We start from the raw sequence: 21,446 nt of genomic DNA on the forward strand, positions 1-21,446 counted from the left end.
CATCCCTATTGTTGTGCCAATTAGAATTAAGCCAGTAGTTTGTAGTGCAATCACAAAGGAGCAGGTTGCATTGAATCTGCTGTAGCCTCTGCCTGAGCAAATGAAGTTGGGATCATGTTTCAAAAGCCCAGCTGTCCTAAAGTTTCCATGCTGCTTTAATTCTGATAAGCAGGGACAGGGGTTCAATTTTGATTTTGTTTGTTTTAATTAAAAAAACTTCAGCATTGGAAAATGATGGAAATGGAACAAAAATGGAAGAATAGACCCTTGCAAATACACCATTTCTTGGCTGTTGTTGCTTTTTTGAATGATCAGGTCTCATAAAAGATATACCAATATGTGTAACCAAAAAGACTTTTTCTCAAAGTGCAGATGTGATCTATCCTGAACAGCACAGGTGCAGAAAGACACTGGGAACTAAACAGAAGCTCTAAGGGAACTTGATCCTTCGTTCCTGAAGGCAGGGAAGAAAAACTTGAATATTTTGCATTTCTCATTATCTAATGCAAAAAACAGGACGAAGACAGATCTATGGCTTCCTAGGGTAACACTTCTTGATGTCTGTTTAGAGCAGAGGTCTTCAGACTTGGGAACTTTAAGACTCCCAGAATTCTCCAGCCAGCTGGACCCCTGGTTTAGAGGTTTGTGACTTAGACATGCTAGTGTCCCAAAACAGGGAAGCAATGGTGCCATTAAGGATGGAGTTTTGTCTCAGTTTTAGGTCTGTTGGATTTAAAAGTAGGTCAAAATTCAAGCTCTTCTCTGAATCTGCTTCTTGCCTTAGGGGATAACTGGAAAAATACAGAGCATCCCAATTCTTTCCGTAAGAAAAAGAAAGGCCATATTTTTTTTCCAAAATAGTAGGTACAACTCGCTGCTTGCCAATGGAGATTCTCAGTCATCCAAGTTATAGTTGTGCCAAAGGTGCTTTTTTCAAGAAGCAACTGGAATTTCTTTGTTTTTTCCTGAAGACGTTTCACTTTTTATCCACTTCAGAGAATTGAAGAAGCTTCTTGATGCAAAGTGAAACGTCTTCAAGGAAAAACAAAGAAAATTCAGTTGTTTCTTGAAAAGAGCACATTTGGGACAAATAGCTGCTTCACACCTTTGGTTAATGATTGTCTACACTCTCTACCTTTCTGATAGTCACGTTGGTACAGTGGTTAGAAAGCAGTATTGCAGGCTAACCCTGCCTACAGCCAGGAGTTCGATCCTTACCAGCTCAAGGTGGACTCAGCCAGCCATCTTTCTGAGGACCCAGATTGTTGGGGGCAATAAGCTGACTCTGTAAACTGCAAAATCACTCCCAGAGCATACACAACTATATAGAGTTTTTGCATTATTCATCGATGCATATTTCCTGTGATTTGGCACTCAGGGACAAAGTAAAACAAAACGTTAGTGAACTTTTTATATTTTGTGATAAAGTGGCTAGATAAACAGCAAATGAAGTGTTCAAGAAACCAGAACTGTTAAATACAATGAACAGTCTACCATTATTTCTCCCAATCTTCATAGAATGAATAGAATTCTTAGATGATTTAGTAGATTAAAAAACCTCTGTGTTAAAAGTGGGAACAGCTATTTTTTCAACATTCTCCTTCAAAGGAGCTTAAAGAAAAACAATCTCAATTAATAAGCTTTAGGGTTCTGATTGTTTTATTGACATTTACATTACCTACTTCTCTCAGCCTGAACTGATTTTTGTGGGCTATTATTAGCACTGACCTATGATTGAAGTAACCTAATTAAATATTTCCCACCATTTTAATCACAATATTTGTTCTTTGAGACTTTATCATATCATCATACCAATCATATCAGCATCATATCATATGTAAAATTTTATAAGTAAAGCAGATATATAGAGATATATAGATATAGATAGATGGATGATAGAGATGATAGAGATAGATAGATAAAAAGTAGATTATAGAGATATTTGAAAACACAACCAAGGAAAAGATCAGAAAAAGAAATAAAAAATAACAGCAGAAAATAGAGATTTATAAGCTATATCCAATTGAATAAGGATCTTTGGAGTAACATTAAATTAATACTACATATAAAATGATCATATATCAATTTTGCATTGCAAGCCCATTACTAAAATCAGATTAGTACAGGTAATACAGGCAATAGAATAACTAATCAGAATGAACCATTAACAAGAGTTTCTATCCAATTTAAAGGGGCAATCAAAATTTATTATTTAAAATCATTTTAAAAGAACCCCATCTTTAGATATGACAAACCTCTATACAGATTATAATCTATAAATGATCTCTGCATTAAATTCAGTTCAATTAAGACTTGCTTTTTAAATATGAAGTTATTTTTGTCACTGATGCCAAAACTATCAGTTTAGTCTCCTATTTTCTAGAGAAAGAATTATGCATGATTTCTAATAGGATACATAAAGCACCTTCAAAGATGTTATCATATATAAAGTCAACTCCATATCCTGCTATAGGGATACAGAATTTTTTTCTTAATCACTGCACCCAGACAGCTGCTGGAGGGGGAGGAGAGTTCAAAAAGTCCAAAAGGCAACTGTGATGATATATCACATGCATGTACAAAGAACAGAGCTTTGATCATGTGTTCAAGGCTACCATGTTGACATTTGGCCTATTTACTTCAACCTATGGATACCATAGGTTGGTTTTCCCAGTTGCAATGTATGCCTGTGAAAGTTGGACCATAAGGAAGGCTGAGTGCCAAATAATTGAAGCATTTCAACCATGGTGCTTGAGAAGACTCCTGCGAGTCCATTGGACTGCAAAATGATCAAACTGGTCAGTCCTGGAGGAGATCAACCCTGACTGCCCTTTAGAAGGCCAGATCCTGAAGATGAAACTCAAATACTTGGGCCACCTAATGAGAAGGAAGGACTCACTGGAGAAATGCCTAATGCTGGGAACAATTGAGGGCAAAAGAAGAAGGGGACGATAGAGAATGAGGTAGGATAGAGTCATTGAAGCAGTCGGCATGACCTTAAATGAAGTCTGGGGGATGGTAGAGGACAGGAAGGCCTGGAGGAATATTGTTCATGGTGTTGCGATAGCTCGGACACAACTTTACAACTAACAACAACATGGATACCATGGTTGAGAATGTGTTGTTTAAAAAAATTTAAGCACATATTAATTGCCGTTTGGGGTGGTAATTATTGAAGGTCCCCTAGACCTCTTCAACCAAATAATTCAGGATGAAGAAAACTGAATGAAGTGTGCAGACCTTTAAAAGATTTTTTTTTCCAGATTAGGTGAATGGTAACAACATAGTGTTTAATGCGTTCCTATATTTAAGAGATGTATGTGATGGTGAGATCAAAATTAAAGGAGAGTGACAGAAGTGAGGGAGGGGACAGATCCCAAAATAAGTGAAATAAATATTTTTTCTTTTACTTTCAGGAAGTCACTTTCAGACACCCTACAGACGTGTGGACTTCAATTATTAAATGCTCAACAATGGAGTTAGATATTTCAAGGACATCAATGTTGAGAATTGTGGCCCAGTAATGCGCCAACCCTATTTATGAGAGAATTGAATGCCTAACAAAAATGGGATCTACCATATTTTTCACAGTATAAGACTCACCCTTTTCCCTCAAAAAAAGAGAGTGAAAATCTGAGTGTGTCTTATGCACGGAATACAGCATTTTTGGCCTCCTGAAACCCCACCCACTTTGCAAAAATGGCCATGTATAGCCTTTAGGAGGCTTCCAGATTGCTCCTGGGGGACTGAGAGGGCAAGAATGACCAAAAGACGGGCTGTTTGTTGCTCGTTTTTGGCCTACAAGCTCTCAAAGGCTATGCATTGCCCTTTTTAGACAAAAAATGGGCCCATTTTCATGAAAAAGGGGTCATTTTTGGGAGGTCTGCAGAGTGCAAAAACTTTTTTTTTGATTTGCCTCTTCAAAATCTTGGTGTGTCATATACTCTGGTGCGTCTTATACTCAGAAAAATATGGTAAGTTACAGGAGAACCACATTCCCCCGAAAAACTACCTAACAATAAGAACAATACTAAAACTAATTACCTGGAGAAGTGGAAACTTGAATCTTTCAAGTAGAGGCTCAATTTACTGGAGATATTTTAATTTGAATTCCTCACTTGACCCAGGAATTGGACTCAATAGCCTCTGGTCCTGGAAGAAATTCTATGCTGAAGTCTGTTTTGCAATTTCTCAAATATTTTCTTTTCCTGGCAATGAGATTTCTGTTTTTATATCTACTTCTCAAGATCACTGAGAATGTCTTTCTAATTTTTTCTGATGATGTTTTGAGCTTTCTTTATGGCCTGAGGTCTCAGCGGACATGTTACCTCTGGAGTTCTTATTTTCTATTACAACCATTTCCATCCTTCAGAGGCCTCCCCATCTATCCATTTGAAATGTGGATTTTCATTCCCTAAAAGGCAAGCAAAGGCCATGAAGATGGTGGAATTCGGGAAGTTGGCCACATACCTGGAAGGCATACAGATCAAAGACAGCTGGGTTCTGTTCACTTTCTGTAATTATGTTTTGGACAAGGAAATTTTCTGATACTGTTAGACCTCAGTGGGGTCTCTTGTCAGGTGGATGCCCTTTGGTAGCATGAAAGTTATAGTGTAATCTTTACATACATTCCATGAACTCAATACTTTGCACATGAGAAACATAAAATTTCTTTCCTGGATGCATATGTTTAGATAAAGAGAATCCATGCTTTTCGGTATATTCTCCCTCCCTCCCTCTCTCTCTAGTCTCTCTCGTCTCTCGTCTCTCTCTCTCTCATCTGTCTGTCTGTCTGTCTGTCTGTCTATCTATCTATCTATCTATCTATCTATCTATCTATCTATCTATCTATCTATCATCTATCTATCTATCATTTACCTACATACCTATCAATCTACCTATAGACCTACCAATTGACCTATTGACCTGTTAGTCTGTTGTCTGTCTGTCTGTCCATCCATCCATCCATCCATCCATCCATCATCCATCTATCTATCTATCTATCTATCTATCTATCTATCTATCTATCTATCTATCTATCTATCTCTATCTATCCACCCTCTCTGTCTCTGTCTCTCTCTCCATCCATCTATCTATCCCCCCTCATTCTGTCTCTGTCTCTGTCTATACATACATACATACATACATACATACATACATACATACATACATACATACATACTACCTACCTACCTACCTACCTACCTACCTACCTACCTACTTACCTACCTACCTACCTACCTACCTATCATCTAATGTTATATCTATCTTCCCTCTAAATGGTCCCAGCTGATGTGTTTTCCAAAGTTATATCTTAACTCTCATTCTGATCCCTCCCAGAAAAAGTGTTTTTCTTTTCTGTCCTTTAATCAGGGCTCTTGAAAAATTAATATCTCCTAATCTTCCTTTTAAATTAATGTGAAGTTGCCTTGTCTGCTAGGTTTCCAGAGGACTCATTATGGGTGTGGCCCAGATGTTGGAATATAACTTATAACCCCAACTATGTTGGCTGGGGATTATGTGAAGTGTAGTCTGCCATTTCTGGTCTGTGTCGAGTTCTGCAAAGCTGCTTTCTGCTGTTATGAAGACTTGACGGAGGGCGGAGGGAAGTTGTATCTCATTCAATTCTACCTAGGTGGCAAGAAATCTGTTATGTATTTTATGCTCAATAAAAAAAAAGCAAACCTCACAAGATTTCTATTTATTACACAAGGACTGCCATCTGTCCTCTATTTAATTAGGGCTGCACTAGTTGTATGATGGAGTATTAAATGTGATCTGGCTCAGCTTAAAAAAATTCTTTGTATTTACACAAAGCAGAGCAATGTTGCTGGAGAAATGTTAACAACATAGAGAAACTGGGAAGGCCTCAAACAAACAAAGACAACATCAATAATTAAAACCAAATAGTTTGATGCATGTAGCGGAGAGGAGAAGCAGTGTAGATAGCACAGAATTTTGACCCATTCTAAAACTTGGTGAACTTTAACAAGAATAGCAGGGGATATGGAAGTATCGGGAATGTTAACTCTTAATTCCCGTCTCACAATTCTGAGTTTTAGCCATGAGGTAAGAAAACTGTTCCAATTATGCTTCATACACACTTTAGTAATCCACCAGTTTTCTGGTCAAACTCTCTAGTAAACACTACCCCATATTTATCTTTAAAAAAAACTTTTGAAGTTATAACTTCAGCATTCATGCATTGACTTTGTTTTTATCTTACTTTTCAGACTTTTATTTTGTCTCAAAGAAAAGAGGAGATAGTTTTTCAGAGTTGGAAAGCAGTGATGAGCAATATGCAGGCAATTAAATGCAGTTAGGTTGGACTGATATTCTCTTCTTGGCACTCTGGCCCAAATAGAAATTGTGGCTGTTGTTCGTTTGGCTGATGGAGGAAGCCAGAATTAATGATGTGCTGAAAAATCTGCTTTACAGTTCCTCAAATATTTCTTTTCCTAGGAAAGACACTTCTGTTTTTCTATCTTAGCCTTAGGATGTTTTAAAAAAAATATTCCCTTCAAATCTACCTTGGTGGTGTTTTGATTTTTTTTTCTTGGAAGGGTTAGAAGCTATAACTGCTGCTGATTTCTGTATTATCCCTTTCCTTCACACTGTAAATTTACTCGGCCCAACCTGAAAAGAGAATGATAAGAGGTCCTTCACAATTTCTCCTTTTATGGAGATTACAGTGTATGACCTGGGGAGGAGATCAGAATAGGTTGCTATTCAGCTTTCCAGGATCAAGTTTTATTTATTATTATTTATTAAGAAAATTTATATGGCTGCCTAACTTAATCTCAGTGATTCTGAGTTGCTTTACAAGGATAAAACCCCACTACAAAAGCCAACAACGCATCACCCCCTGGTGACAACAAACAGATGGCCCACTTGATGGACTCCATAACACTCTGGAGTCCAAGGTAGGATTAAATTTTTTTTACTACCGGTTCTGTGGGTGTGGTTTTGTGGGTGTGGTGTGGCTTTGTGGGCATGGCGGGGGAAGGTTACTGCAAAATCCGCATTCCTTCCCCACCCCACTAACCTGCTTTCCAGCTCTCTTCTCCTGTTCAGGGCAACAAAAGAAGATCAGCTGGGAGACAGTGGAACCGGCACAACCTATTTGCCAATTCTCTGAACTCCTCAAAATTTCCACTACCGGACTCCAGAACCTGTCAGAACTGGCTGAATACCTCCTCTGTCTGGGTTCCCCATGCCCATTGGCAGAACCACGTTTATAGGAACTTGTGAAAGAGTGTCATAGAGGGGACCAATCTTGTCTTAAAAGGGTGATATTCCATAGGATGGGAGACACTACAGAGAAGGCCCTTCTTCTTGGCCCTACTAGATGGCCCCCTTAGGAAAAGGGACTTGTAGCATTCCTTGCCTCCCCACTTTGGTTGGTTGGGTAAATACAAATGGGGAAAGATGGTCTAAGCCATGTATGGCTTTGACAACTAACACCTTGAATTGTACCCAGAAGCAAATTGGCAGCCAATGTAGCTTTTGCAAGATAGCTGACCCGTGTGCAAAATATAGGCTAGCACAAAACCAATTGGACTGCTGCTTTCTGAACCAAAAAAACCCACATATTTTTCAAAGGCAGCCGCATGTAGAGCACATTGCAATAGACAAGATGAGAGGTGACCAGGATATGGGTAACTGTGAGCAGGGATTGTTGGTCCAGGAAAGGGTGTAACTGATGCACATCTCACCATTGTGCAATGATCTTCCTGCCCACAACTGCCACCTGCTTCTCGAGGAGATAACTATGAGTGGATGCTGAGGGAACTTTCTGGGAGGTAAGAGTGAAACAAATTCTTTATAGACTCCTCCTTTGTCCAACTGAAGGAGCCATGGGATGGAAATCAAAGAACTCTGTATTCTGTGAATGAGGTGTATGTTCCTGAGAGAATCTAACCTGCAGAAATATGAGTGCTCTACAAATGTAGCAGAACAATATTTTGCAGAAATTGACATATAATCCTAGCTAGTTTTGTCTTACTGAGGTGGGGGGGGAGGGGAATTCAAGATTGTGTGGCCTATGCATATGTTCCAGGGAAGAAAGTCAGCAAGAAGTTACATTAGACAAGCAATTTGTCAGATACAGAGTCGGAAGAGAACTAAACAAAGAAGGGACACAGAAGAAACCTTTACCTCTCTTTCCATACCATAGTTTCTTATGAGAATCTAAAGAGATCAGGTAGACCCAGTTTGTATTTCCAAGTTCATATCCTTTGCCACACACTTTCAAGGATTCTTGATCTTAGGTCTTTGATTAAGCTATTAGTAACTGTTGAATAGGCCAATAGTTTTAGAGTGTTGAATATGCAAATAACTGGGGGGAAGGAGTGTTGAATACGCCAGCAACAGGCTATGCTGCGCCATGATTGGCTGGGACGCAGCATAGCCTGATTGGCTGGTCATTTGACAGTTAATGACAGTTGCTGTCTTGTACTTAATAAAGATCTTGCTCTCTGTTCCATGGCTCCTGCGTCTTCCCTCACTACACAAAAGTAACAGAATCTGATGCTTTTCGGAGTTCAGCTACTTCTAAGGAGTCCTCAGAAATAAAGTAATAAATCCCAAGGATAGGAATTGAATCCAATTTCCTGCTTTTGTAGGAGTGCATTCTTCACAGATAACTGTCTAGCCTCTTCTTTAACAGTAAAGGAAATCTACTACCTTTGATAATTAGGGCAGACAGTTCCACTGAAGAGCTGTGGATTGTATTTCCAGTAGAAAGTCTGTATCTGCCGAATGAGAGACTCAGAGTAATGCAACCAAGGAAAAGCAATGGAGCTGTTTTCCTTGGTTACATTAACACCAGCCTGAAGATGGCGAGTGAGACTTCGCCGAAACGTTGCCAAGACAATCTCAATCTTACACGGGAAAAGACCCGAATACAACAAGATCAGCATACTTACACCCGTGAAAATCTACGAAAACAAATATCTTACCTCTATGGGGAGGAAACCTTCCTGCTCACCAGGACCTATGAGAAACTTAAAGTCTGAAGAGCCACCATCTTATGTGACCTCACATTCCTATGCAACTGCCAAGACAAAAGCCTGATCCCCACATGCTTCCAACTAAAATTCTATTCTAAAACCTCAGCCACTGAAAGGATCCTGAAAAGAACTAGAATTGGAATTGGAATTTATTGCACTTATATGCCGCCCTTTTCCCCGGAGGGGACTCAGGGCGGCTCACAATCCAAGTCAGGGAAGGCGATACAGACAAGGGATAAAAAGACAAACAAAACAATACACAATTTAAAAGCACACAACAATCATACCATTTGAGGGGGGGGCAAAATCTCTTTAGCCCCAGGCCTGTCAGAACAGCCAGGTTTTAAGGGCTTTGCTGAAGGCCTGGAGGGTGGTGAGGGTTCGAATCTCCACGGGGAGCTCGTTCCAGAGGGTCGGAGCAGCCACAGAGAAGGCTCTCCTCATTAACCCTGAATTAACCCTAATCAGAAACGAACTCCACAGGAAAAGATTCCTACTAGACCAAACCAACTGGGACCTACTCACTCTTCACCTCAAACTCGGCAACAAAATCTACCCAGCACTCTGGGACAAATCCAAACAACTAGCCCTCTGGAGAGCCGAAACAGAAACCTCTTACAAGACAGACACACACACCAACAAACTCCACAGACTAGAAAAACTACAGAAGCCCAACCCCCTTCCACAGCAACTCATGAAACAAAACAGTATACACCTTATCAGACAGAACCCTCACCACAGCTGAAACCAGTGTCCTTCCAGAGGATTCAACTTTGCAGTCGCCCCTAAATGCATCCCCACTGAAGACATCGTATGCGGAGTTGAAGCTACACTCACCAAAATCAACCCAGATGAAGTCAATAAAATCAGACTTGCAGTCACCAACATTCTTTGCTCCAGTAATCCACCCAGAAGCAACTTACAGCAAGAAGAAGAAATAGCACTCACCAACCTGAGGAAAGACAACAACATAATCATTCTCCCAGCAGACAAAGGTAATGCCACAGTGGTGATGAACATGTCTGACTACCAAGCCAAACTATCCAACCTACTCCAAGATCCTGCTTACAAACCTCTAAACACAGACCCCTCCATCTACCTGGATAAAACCACCAAATCCAAAATAAAAGCCTCTTCCATCAGTGAAGAGATCCAGTGAAGAGATCCAGCAAAGAATCATCCCAGAGAGAAATTTTCCAGATGCCCCAAACTCTATGACCTCCCCATGATACACAAAGAAGGAACACCACTCAGACCCATAGTCAGCTCAATAGGCTCACCTCTACAGAATCTTGCCAAATTCCTCACCAAACAACTCAAACCCTAAGCAGAATCCATCACCTCACCCGTACAAAACTGACTCCACTTCACAGAAACAATAAAGAAATAAAACCTACAACCCAGTGACCTACTCGTGAGCTTCAATGTCATATCTCTCTTCACCCAAGTGCCTATAATAGAAGCCAGAACAAACACAACCCCCCTAAACACATCCTGGACCTTACCAATCACTGCCTAACCAACACATACGTCATCCATAATGGACAAAGATACAAACAGATAGAAGGAACGCCCATGGGATCACCCCTCTCACCCATCATCGCAAACCTATACACGGAACATTTTGAAACTAACACCTTATATAAATCTGAACACAAATCCAAACTCTGGCTTAGATATGCTGATGACACTTTCATGATTTGGCCACACGGGAAAGAAAAACTGGACAACTTCCTCACACATCTCAACAACCTACACCCCAAAATACAATTCACTATGGAAATAGAAGCAAACAACCAACTTCCCTTTCTGGACATCCTAATCTACAAAAAAACCCAATGGCTCCGTAGGACACACCATCTACCGGGAGAAAATACACACCAACTGCTACTTAAACGCACAATCCCATCACCACCCTGCACAGATCAACTCTGTAACCAAGACCCTCATCTCCAGAACAAAACGCTTAGCCGACAAAGATCATCTGAAAACTGAATTACACACTCTCACAAATGTATTAATCTCCAACGGATTCCAAAGAAAAACAATTACTAACCTAATCCAAAAGGAGACTCCCCCCAAAAACCGAGACACAGAACAGGACAACGACATTGCCCTCCTCCCTTACATCGAAGGCACCACAGATAAAATCAGCAAAATTCTCCACAAACACAATATCAAGGCAGCCTTCAACACTGACCAAAAAATAGCCAACATCTTAAGAAACCCCAAAGACAAAATCCAGCTAGAAAACCAAGGAGTCTACGAAATACCATGCAAAATCTGCCCTGCAACATACATAGGGTAAACGAATAGGAGAATAAATGCACGCATCACAGAACACAAGAACTCAGTAAGAAAAAAAGAAAAAAAAACTTCCTCCCTTGTCCAGCACCTTAAAGCTACAGGACATGAAATTAATTTTGAAGGAACCAGGTTAATCTCCAAAACATTTCAACAAGAAAATAATTATGGAAGCTATTGAAATAGAGAAACACCCCCACAACATGAATAAACATGACAATACCTCCTGCCTACCAGACATCTGGAAACCAGGCCTAGTCAATAAATGAGTCCCACCCATCACCCAGGCTGTTAAAACACAAAACAACAATGGACACACAGCCAGCACCAATCAGCACCAATCTACCAATCATGATACAACCACACAGCCAATCAATCCACTTACTGAAACAAAGCCAGCACTCCACACACCCCCCACCAAGATTTATAGAAAGACAGCAGCTCCGACCATGCTTTAAGCCGAAAACACGAGCCTGAAGATGGCGAGTGAGACCTCGCCAAAACGTTGCCAAGACAATCTCAGTACACACACACACACACACACACACACAACATTATATATACAAATGATATATAATTTGTGTTGATAAATAAATAAAGGGAGACTAGTATAGATCTACTGTATTTCAAGCTATTTAGCTCTCATCAGCTAGCCATAGCCTTACTGGGATTTGAACCTGGGCTGTATGCTCCTTCCCATATTTGGGCACCCCAGGTGCTTTGACATAACACACACACGGTAAATATCATTCACTAATCATGAAATCTCCAGAACTGTAAAGCCTACAAACTTGAAATTTGCCATGTACATTCCTCTTGGCTTCTAGGTGCTCCCTAAGAAATGATTTTTTGAAATGACCATCAGATCATTAGTATTTCTTATACAGTAATTAATACGCTTTGATGCTAAGGAGTTCTACTCCCTCTCTCCCGCTGAAAAGAACTCTGTTTCAACTGCCAGTTGCCTCACATTCCATTACTTTAGTTCAAACTGGCAAACGTTTACTCCTTCACTCAGGAGTGGTTTGGGGCTCCTTATAGTACTAAACATCAGTACCTCACCAAAATGTCTACACCTTACACTATGGAACTTCTTCCAATGGGAGCGATATTCCCTTATATGTTTCAATCACCAACCACCACTAAGCCAACAGATTGTGAACCAAATTTCTCCTGCATAGCCCGATCACATAGTTTTGTCATGAAACACGGGTATCCAGCTAGTCTCTTATAATTGTGTTGATAGTGTATTTTATTTCAGAAGTGTAGACTTCATTAGAATGGGACTGTAGCTTTATACAGTAGCAACAGAAGGTCTTGGGTTCAGTCTCGAGGGTTTTTTTTCTGAATTCCAGAAGCAACGCCTCCCCAACCTCCCCATCTCCACACACCCCTGTAAATCCCCTTGAACATAACTGATTGTGAGTTGCTTTTGTTCCTTTTAAGTTGCTAAAACCATAGCTGCTTAAGTTTCCCAAGCTTTCAGTTCTCTAAGTACTTTTGTACACTTAATTCTGGGAGACTGGAAGGCTCAAGAGATTTGTAATGGGATATAGCACACTTCCTCTCTGAAGTTGCTGCCTTCTATTTGACCCCATGTTGGTAATGATAAAAACTATTATCAATAATGACTGTGTAGCCATTTTTACACGGGACTACATGCTCGGTGGTCTTAGCCTTATTCCCTATAGACAGGTAGCCTACTTCATATCATATCATATCATAAAATAGACACAACTATTGAAATTGACTGGTAGTCTCAACAGATGTTGAGGGATACAAAGGCATAGAATCTAATTTTTCTTCTTTGCCATCCTTCCAGTGAGGAATAAACTGCCACTAGCTTTATTTATCAAGAAGCATAGTGAAGCTGCTGTCCTCCACTGAAAATCATTCTTTGATATAAATGGCAACTCCGTTGTTGTGCTGAAATCTACATATAGTAGAGGGTTCTCAAAATAATAATGAAAAACCCAGGGGTGAAATCCAGAAGGTTCTGACAGGTTCTGGAGAACTGGTAGTGGAAATTTTGAGTAGTTCGGAGAACCAGCAAATGCCACCTCTGGCTGGCCCCAGAGTGGGATGGGAATGGAGATTTTGCAGTATCCTTCCCTTGCCATGCCCACCAAGCCATGCCCACCAAGCCACACCATGCCCACCAAGCCACGCCCACAGAATTAGTAGTAAAACCTTTTAAATTTCACTACTGAAAAATACCCACCACCACTCTGTGGAAAAAAAACTCCTTTTATGGGGTGGGGGAGAAAGAAGACTTTAATTTTATATTTAAGCTGTTTAAGAGTTTATTTGGTGGTATCTGAACTTGTTATATCCATCTTGATGATACCTCCTAGTTGCTGTACTTCTCAACTGAAGAAGCCAAATGGGAAGAATTTGTTACCTTACCTTGACTCACATTATTGAAAAAGACTTGGTAGAACAACAAGAACAAGACATTTAATGATTTTACAAATATATACCTGTAGAAGATCAACTCATTAAAAAAAAAAACCAGAAGAAATTCTGCAACCTGTTTGGTGAATATAATATATGAGCGGCAAGAAGAAAGATCAGAATTCTATTAGAATTTTACCAAATTATTTGGGAAAGAGATCTTGAGATTATATTTCCTAAATAATCTATGGAAAGATGAATGGGTCATTTTTCCTTAAAATGGGAATTGTCCTTTTTTTAAAAAATTGTATAAAGTAGAAGAGATATCTTGTCTAATATTATTTATCTTTCAAAACATCTTTAAAAAATGTATAAAGTAGGAGAGATATCTTTTCTAATATTATTTATCTTTCAAAACAGATAAAGTACTCATATTCTATGCCATCTGATGGTTCCACTATATATTAGGAAAGATAGACAGATAATTGGCAAACAAAGAGAAAATTGATTGAAGTTTGACAAGATGGATCAGTAAATGCAATCTCCAAATTGACCCAATCAAGTTTGATGGTATTTGTTCAGAGTTTGTTTCTTTTTTCTCTCTAGGTAGGAAACACAGACAGGGAAACTCTCCTACCAAAATGAGCACTAGTAAAAAAAAAAAATGAAAAGCAGGAAATGCCACAATTGAAATGGAAGTTAATGAAGAGAACTGCAAAAGAACTAAACCCACCCAGCCTCTGTCTGAGAAACCATTGGCAAAACGATCACATATTCCATTTTTGATCAAACATTCTAATGTCACGGCAAGAGATGTCAAACAAGTCAAAATCAAATCAGTACAAAAAACTGAATAAGTAGACAGCAAAAATCGTATTTTCTAACTGGAACAGTTAGAAAATAATAAAGTGTTCTTTGTCTTAGTGATTGTGTTTCACCTTGAGCGTCTTTTCAAGATAACTGTCAGATATGAGTCATACTTAATAAGCGTGCCAAAGATCTTGTCTCAGTGGGGAAATAAAGCACCGTGAAAGATTTAACATCTTACCTTCTACTGCATGAGCTCTTTCTTACAAACATCTGGTTCGTTTATTATTTCATAGCCTCTGAACCTAGTGCATGACATACTAAAATGTAGCATTTTGCCCCTTTTCCTACTCATGGGATTCAAATTTAACAAGAATCCATTTATAATGTAATACAAAAGACTGAAGTTAAATTCCTTGGAAATAGGTTTGTAGAGAGGACGAATAAAACTAAGAGACAAATCCTCTAAGTAGTTTGTGGGGAAATAAATCTGCATTTTTATCATCTGAGGAGCATCAGTTTGTCTGCGAATGTAGGGTTTCTTTTTTTTTCCAAAGAATTTTTTTTATTCTCTTGCATATCATTTTAAGTAAACATTCACATAATTGTTCTTCTTCTTTTCATTTATCATTCTTATACATTTATTATTTCACTTAGTAAGTTATAATGTACATCTTGGGTTGCTTTATTTACCATCCCTTCCTTCTTTTGTAACACCGCCTTGTTTCTCCTTTCTTTTCTCCCTTCCTCCCTTCTCTACTTCCTTCCACCTCTCCTTCCCCTTCCTTCTTCCCTTGCTTTTCTCCCATTCCAACTCTTCCTCTTTCCCTTTCTACCCTCTCTTGTCCTCTTTCTCTCCCTTCCATCCTCTTCTCCTTACCTCTTTCTTCTTTCCTCCATCTTCCTTTCATTCCCTCCTCCTTTCTCCCTTTCTTTTTCTATTATTGTTGGTGTATATTTCAAAAGTCAGTTTATGTTTCCTTGGGATGGTATTTCCGCCAACCCAAATATAATTTAGTATCATTTCTTATTCTCTTACCTTGCTGGTCTACCTTAGTTATGTTTCCCCCTTTTATATCTCATTTTTGAATATATACTTATATATTTAATATTTTCTTTTCTATTTTCCCTTTCTTCCCCACTTTTCCATTTAATAGTGCATCATCTGGGTACTTTATTTTCTCCCTACTTTCTTTTCTAGCTGGCTTTCTCTAACCAATCATAAAATCTTCCCCACGTCTTGAAGTACTCCGATTCCTCTTTATCCTTTATTTTTATTGTCAACCTATTCATCTCTGCACAATCTATATCTTTTTTATTGTCTCTTCATCTGTTGGTAGCTTATTTGATTTTTAATTTTGGGCGAATACGATTCTTGCTTCTGTAGTTACATGTATAATCAAATAATTATCCTCTTTCTTGAATTTCTCTGGGATAATATAGTATTTCTGGTCTGAATTCTATTTCTTCTTGTAACATTTTCTTTAACCATGCTCTTATTTTAGTCCAATATTTCTTTGCTTCTGCACATGTCCACCAAATATGATACTATGAACCTATTGCTTGTTGACATTTCCAACATTTCCTTGACTTGTCTTTAAATATCTTTGCTAATTTTCCCAGTGACTTGTGTCATCTGTAAAACATTTTGTATAAGTTTTCTTTGTAAGCTGTTGACATGGTTAATTTATAATTCATTTCCTATAGTTGTTGCCACTTTTCCAGTTCAATCATATGGCCAACATTCTTTGCCCAAGTTAACATTGTATCTTTAACCACTTCTTCTTCTAATATAGTTCTTAATAGGTAGCTATATAGTTCCTTGATTATTCTTTCTTCGGTTCCCATAAGTATCTTATCCAACTCCGAACTTCCTAGATTAAAACCATACTCCCTTTTATCTTTTTCATATCTTGATTGTATTTGCAGTTGTGAAAACCAACCTATGTCAATCCCTTGTTTTTCTAATTCTTGCGAGTGTAGGTTTTCTAACACTAAATTAGGACAGTACAGTAAGCAATCTATGTTTAAATCTTCAAAATCATGTGACAAAGCTATATCTTATCATTGGTATCCATTACAATGGGTGGAGAACCAATAGAAAATTGTCAGGATTTTGGCCTGCCTCTTGTTTGAAACTAATGAACTCAAAAACACAACATGATAGGCTTTTAGCTAGCTCATTAAACTCTAACTTTTGGCCAAAGAAGAGTATAGAAAGAATCCCATCCGCAAGAACCAATGAAGTCTTATTTCACCAAGAATAGATAAGGATGGAGGAGATAATACTCTTAAGATTAGGCTGATTTACTAATCAATCAGGGCAACCAGAAGGCCTGTTCTTGATAAACTCAGTTGACTTTGGAGGAAAGTTGTATTTGGTTTATTTGTATGTATTTGTATTTGGTTTATTTGTATGCCGCCCTTCTCCAGGAGGGACTCAGGGCGGTGAACAACTCAAAGTTCAGTCAATGATTGATCCCATAGTTTCCCAGTTAAGAAGATAGAGGAACACCTGACTCAATCCTGTTTACTCAGTCCCAATATGGTGTGGATCAGAGCTCATCTATCTGTGGCTCTCTCTGTTTTATGAATGTCAGTTTCCAATACCCTTTTTCAAAATGCTACTAACTGAAGTTCAACAGAAGCTGGAAAGCCATGGATTCTTTGGTCTAGACATTTTGAGGCCATTTGATTAGCAATTTTTTAATGGATTTCATTTATTGAAGTTATTGTGGGGTGGGACACATTGGAACAGCTCCTGTGCTATACCGACACGCACACATGGACACAATTACTTTTCTCTGCTTCATTTCTCACACCCAGTTGAGCCATGTTTATCCTGCTCTTTCTTACAGACAGCACTAATGGGATCATCAGTGAGCTGCTTTATATACTATTTCATATCATCCATATAGGAAGGAAGCAAAGGCGGATGTCCAAGCAGTGTCCTATTGGATATTTTTCAAGGTTCTCTATCTGTGCAAAGACTTTCCAGGATATTAAAGTGTAGCACCTTCGCAGACGGAAGAAAGAGTTCCATTGTTGGGTGGGAATATGTTCTTTTCATCCCTATGTTTCTCAGTGCAAACTGACATTTGATTGATGCACAGTGAATCTTGCTTCTAAGGGAACCAAGAAACTCCTTCTTTTGCACTTGAGCACATTATTTGTTTCTCATGTGTAGTTGAAAGGTTCTATACTTTAGAATCTCAGTGTTTCATAATGTAACCAGACTATTGCATTGTGGAAAGATTGATATTTGAATAGGTCTATACATTTAATTGTATATATTCATAATGGGAATGCTTCTCCAAAGTATTGCATTGAGAAGAAAAATGCTATTGATCATTTCAAATCCTTTTAAAACTAGCAAATACGTATATCTTCATCTGCAGAACTTCATGGAAGTATTTTAATATCAAGATGTATTACTATTAGTCTTTTCATCCTTCCTATTAACTATCTCCTTTCTACTTATGACTATAACCTTGTCGCTTGTATCCTTACGATTCATATTGTTTTATTTAGTTTCCTAGTATGATTTTGATTGCTTATTTAGTATCCTATGACTATCACTAAGTGTTGCATCTTATGATTCATGATGAATGTATTGATGATTACTGCGATCATGATTATCACTTTTTTACGTCCACTGAGAGCTTATGCACCAAAAACAAATTCCTTGTGTGCTCAAAGAGCCTACATGCCCAGAATCATAGCTGATTCACATGCAACAGCTGAATTATATCATATGTTACCCAGTTTGACTTCTTCTACAGCAAGGCATCAAACTGGCAGCTCACAGGCCAGATGTATCACACACAGCTCATGCCATCCCAACTGTGCAAATGGGAAAAATGTCATGAAACATCACGTGATGGCAACATGATGCCATGAGTTTGATGCCATGTTCTAGAGATTCTTAACCTTAGCAACTTTAAGATGTGTGGGCTTTAATTCTCAGTATTCCATACATGTTGCCAATATGCTGGCTGGGGAATTCTGAGAGTTTGAGTCCACACATCTTAAAAGTTTTCAAGGTTGAGAACACTGTTCTAAACTACAGGTGTTCCTTGACTCCCAGCAGTTTGTTTAGTGACCATTCAAAGTTACAACAGCACTGAAAAAAATGACTTATGGACAGCAGTGGGCTTCAAAAATTTGAGCAATAGATTTTCTGCCTGCTTTCTGGGTGGGCATGGCCATGGTGGGCATGGCCTAGTTGGCCTCCTGCACCATGGTGGGAGGGGGCATTTTCGCCTTCCCCAGGCTCCAGAGGCTTTTCTTGAGCCTCTGGGAGAGTGAAAACTGCCTCCCCTGGATCCCAGAGGCCTTCCGGGAGGACCATTCTGCCCCCCTCCCAAGCCTCCACACGGGTCCTGCATTTACCTCACATCCAAAATGGGCCACATGGAGACTCCTGGGAGGGGTGGAATGGGCAGGGCCATCCAGGGGTGGGATGTGGAGGTTCTCCAAACTGGGCATAATGTTAGCTATGGGTTCTCCCAAACCTGGGAGAACCCGTAGCAACCCATCCCTGCTTATGACCATTTTTCACATCTATTACCATTGCAGCACCACATGATTTACATTTGGATGCTTGATAATTGGTTCATCTTTGTGACGCTTGCAGTGTTCCATGGTCATGTGATGACCTTTTGACAAGCAAGGTAAATGGAAAGGCAGATTCACTTAATAATAATGTTGCTAATTTAACAACTACCGTGATTCATTAACAAGAAAAATGGGGCAAAACTCACTTAACAAATTTCTCATTTAGCAACACTAATTTTGAGCTCAGTTGTGATTGTAAGTTGAAGAGTACCTATTTGGTGAAAAAAAAGGCAGCCTTATTTATGTCCATCTGCCAGGTGAAGTGTAGAAAGTAGATATAGACGGATACCATTTGTTGGTGGTAATAACACAGCCAGGTTTTGCGATAATTTGATTTTTTTTTTAAGTTGGAAGCTATCAAATTTTTCTACACAATTTCAGTTTAATTTTTTTTAAAGAATCATTTATCGCTTCATATTTTGACAATAATTGAACAAAGAAGAAATCATTCTTTAGTCTCAGAAGTGTAGTTATTTTTAAACTTTTATTATTTAAATATACTGTACATGTTCAACCTATTTTTTAAAAAACAACAATAACCACAAAACACACATACCGTGCACATCCTTAAAAAAAAAATTACGATCAGATTGTCTCAGGTTTATGATGGATTCAGAAAAACACTCTGCATCTACCCATAAACTCTCTAGCACAAATCCCTTTAAAATGAGTCATATCAGTGCTTGGATTTGTTTCAAACAATATTTCACATTGAGAAGTTCCTTGTACATGCGCTCAATATTGGGACAATATTACTCTGGAAAATTGCAGCAAAGATCTGCACATTAACTTTGCAGGATTTTTAAAGTTCTTATTTTAAAAAAGCTCAGACATCAGTGAAATAGCTACGAACGTCTGCTTGAGAGGTCTTCAAAAACCTATCTAAGGCCAGGTCTGAATACATTTAGTCATTTCTTGTTAGTTCCCCCCCCCTAAAAATTACCTTATTTTCATCCTTTTCAATTATTTTACCTGTTCAAAAGAAGGATGGCTCCCAAACTCTAAAAATCTGCTTCTGTTAATGTATTGTATTTTCAGCACATGTAATTCTCATTTTAGAGGCAAATGATTTAACAGAGAGAGAGGGGGGAAAAAAATCTTATCCTTTCAGGAAAATAGATCAATAGCTCAATTTATTAGGGAATTTGTTACATTCTGCACAGTAAAAGCAAATTTAAACCAGGAAAAAAATTGATTCTTTTTCCTTCTCTAATAAACATCAAAGACATTTGGAAAGAAAAGTATAGACATTTTTACAAGGAGAGCAACATTGTTAACCTCCCACTTTGTATATCTTTACATCTGTTCACCTTAACTTTTATGTTTTATTAATAAATATTTTTATACCCAATCTGTATTTTTCCACAAGAAGCTTTTCTACAAATTTTTGAAGTCCTGTAATTATGAATGTTTACACGTCTTCCCTTCCCCAAGACCCCAAACCAATGCTTGTTTGTACCACATCGACTCTTCTGGAGAGTGGTCATCCAATCCTCTATTTGTCAACCAAACATTTATTTTTTGTTGTGGGTGGTCCACCATGCCTTGTCAGTTGCAATTATCACTTTGAAAACAAAACAAAACAACAAAGGTAACACAAGGAAAGCTTTTTTCCCTAATAGTGCAAGCCTTTCATTATGCAGCCAACATAAGTGACCATCATGATTTCCAAATCGAACAGTTGGTAGTTTTGCAGAGAGTAAAGCATTTTTTTTTGTTCAACCACAAGACAAAAATATTTTAGCCCAGCCTTTCCCAGTCTGGTGCAACTCTGTTTTCTGGGAGCTGCACTTCACTATATCAGGCAAGAAAAGGGGACTTGTGCCAAATACTGTTTTGCCCACGTGACTCAAAGCAGAAGTCAGTCGGCAACGTCTAGTGAAAGCAGGGGGGCAGCTGCGCAAGACAATTATTCCACCATCTCATGTTTCGGGGGGGGGGGGGCTTGCATAAGGGAACACCCAGGAAAAGCATTTTGTATTTAAGGCTAAGCAACTGCAGTCTGAATATTTTGCAAGGCCAAATACATCCTATGATAGGTGTCAGGTCTAAGTAAGGATGACTGGCATAGGGAACTTTCCCCCTCCTCCCCACAATGATCTCTAGGTAGATTGACTTCAATTTTGAGACTCCACAAACAGGCTGGTGGAGAATCCTGGGAGTTGAAATCCACCTTTCCAGAATGCACTTAGATTGAGGCAAAGGGGCTGCACAGAACAATTTAAATATAATCCTTCAAATAATATTGAATCACAGATAAAAGGCAAGGTTGAGATGAGAATATGATACAGTACAGGCACTGCCATGCACATA

This window comes from Thamnophis sirtalis, unplaced genomic scaffold (assembly GCF_051295495.1).
Source record: "Thamnophis sirtalis isolate CommonGarterSnake01/CBP01778 unplaced genomic scaffold, rThaSir2_p1.2 scaffold_5, whole genome shotgun sequence".
In the NCBI taxonomy this organism is placed as follows: Eukaryota; Metazoa; Chordata; class Lepidosauria; order Squamata; family Natricidae; genus Thamnophis; species Thamnophis sirtalis.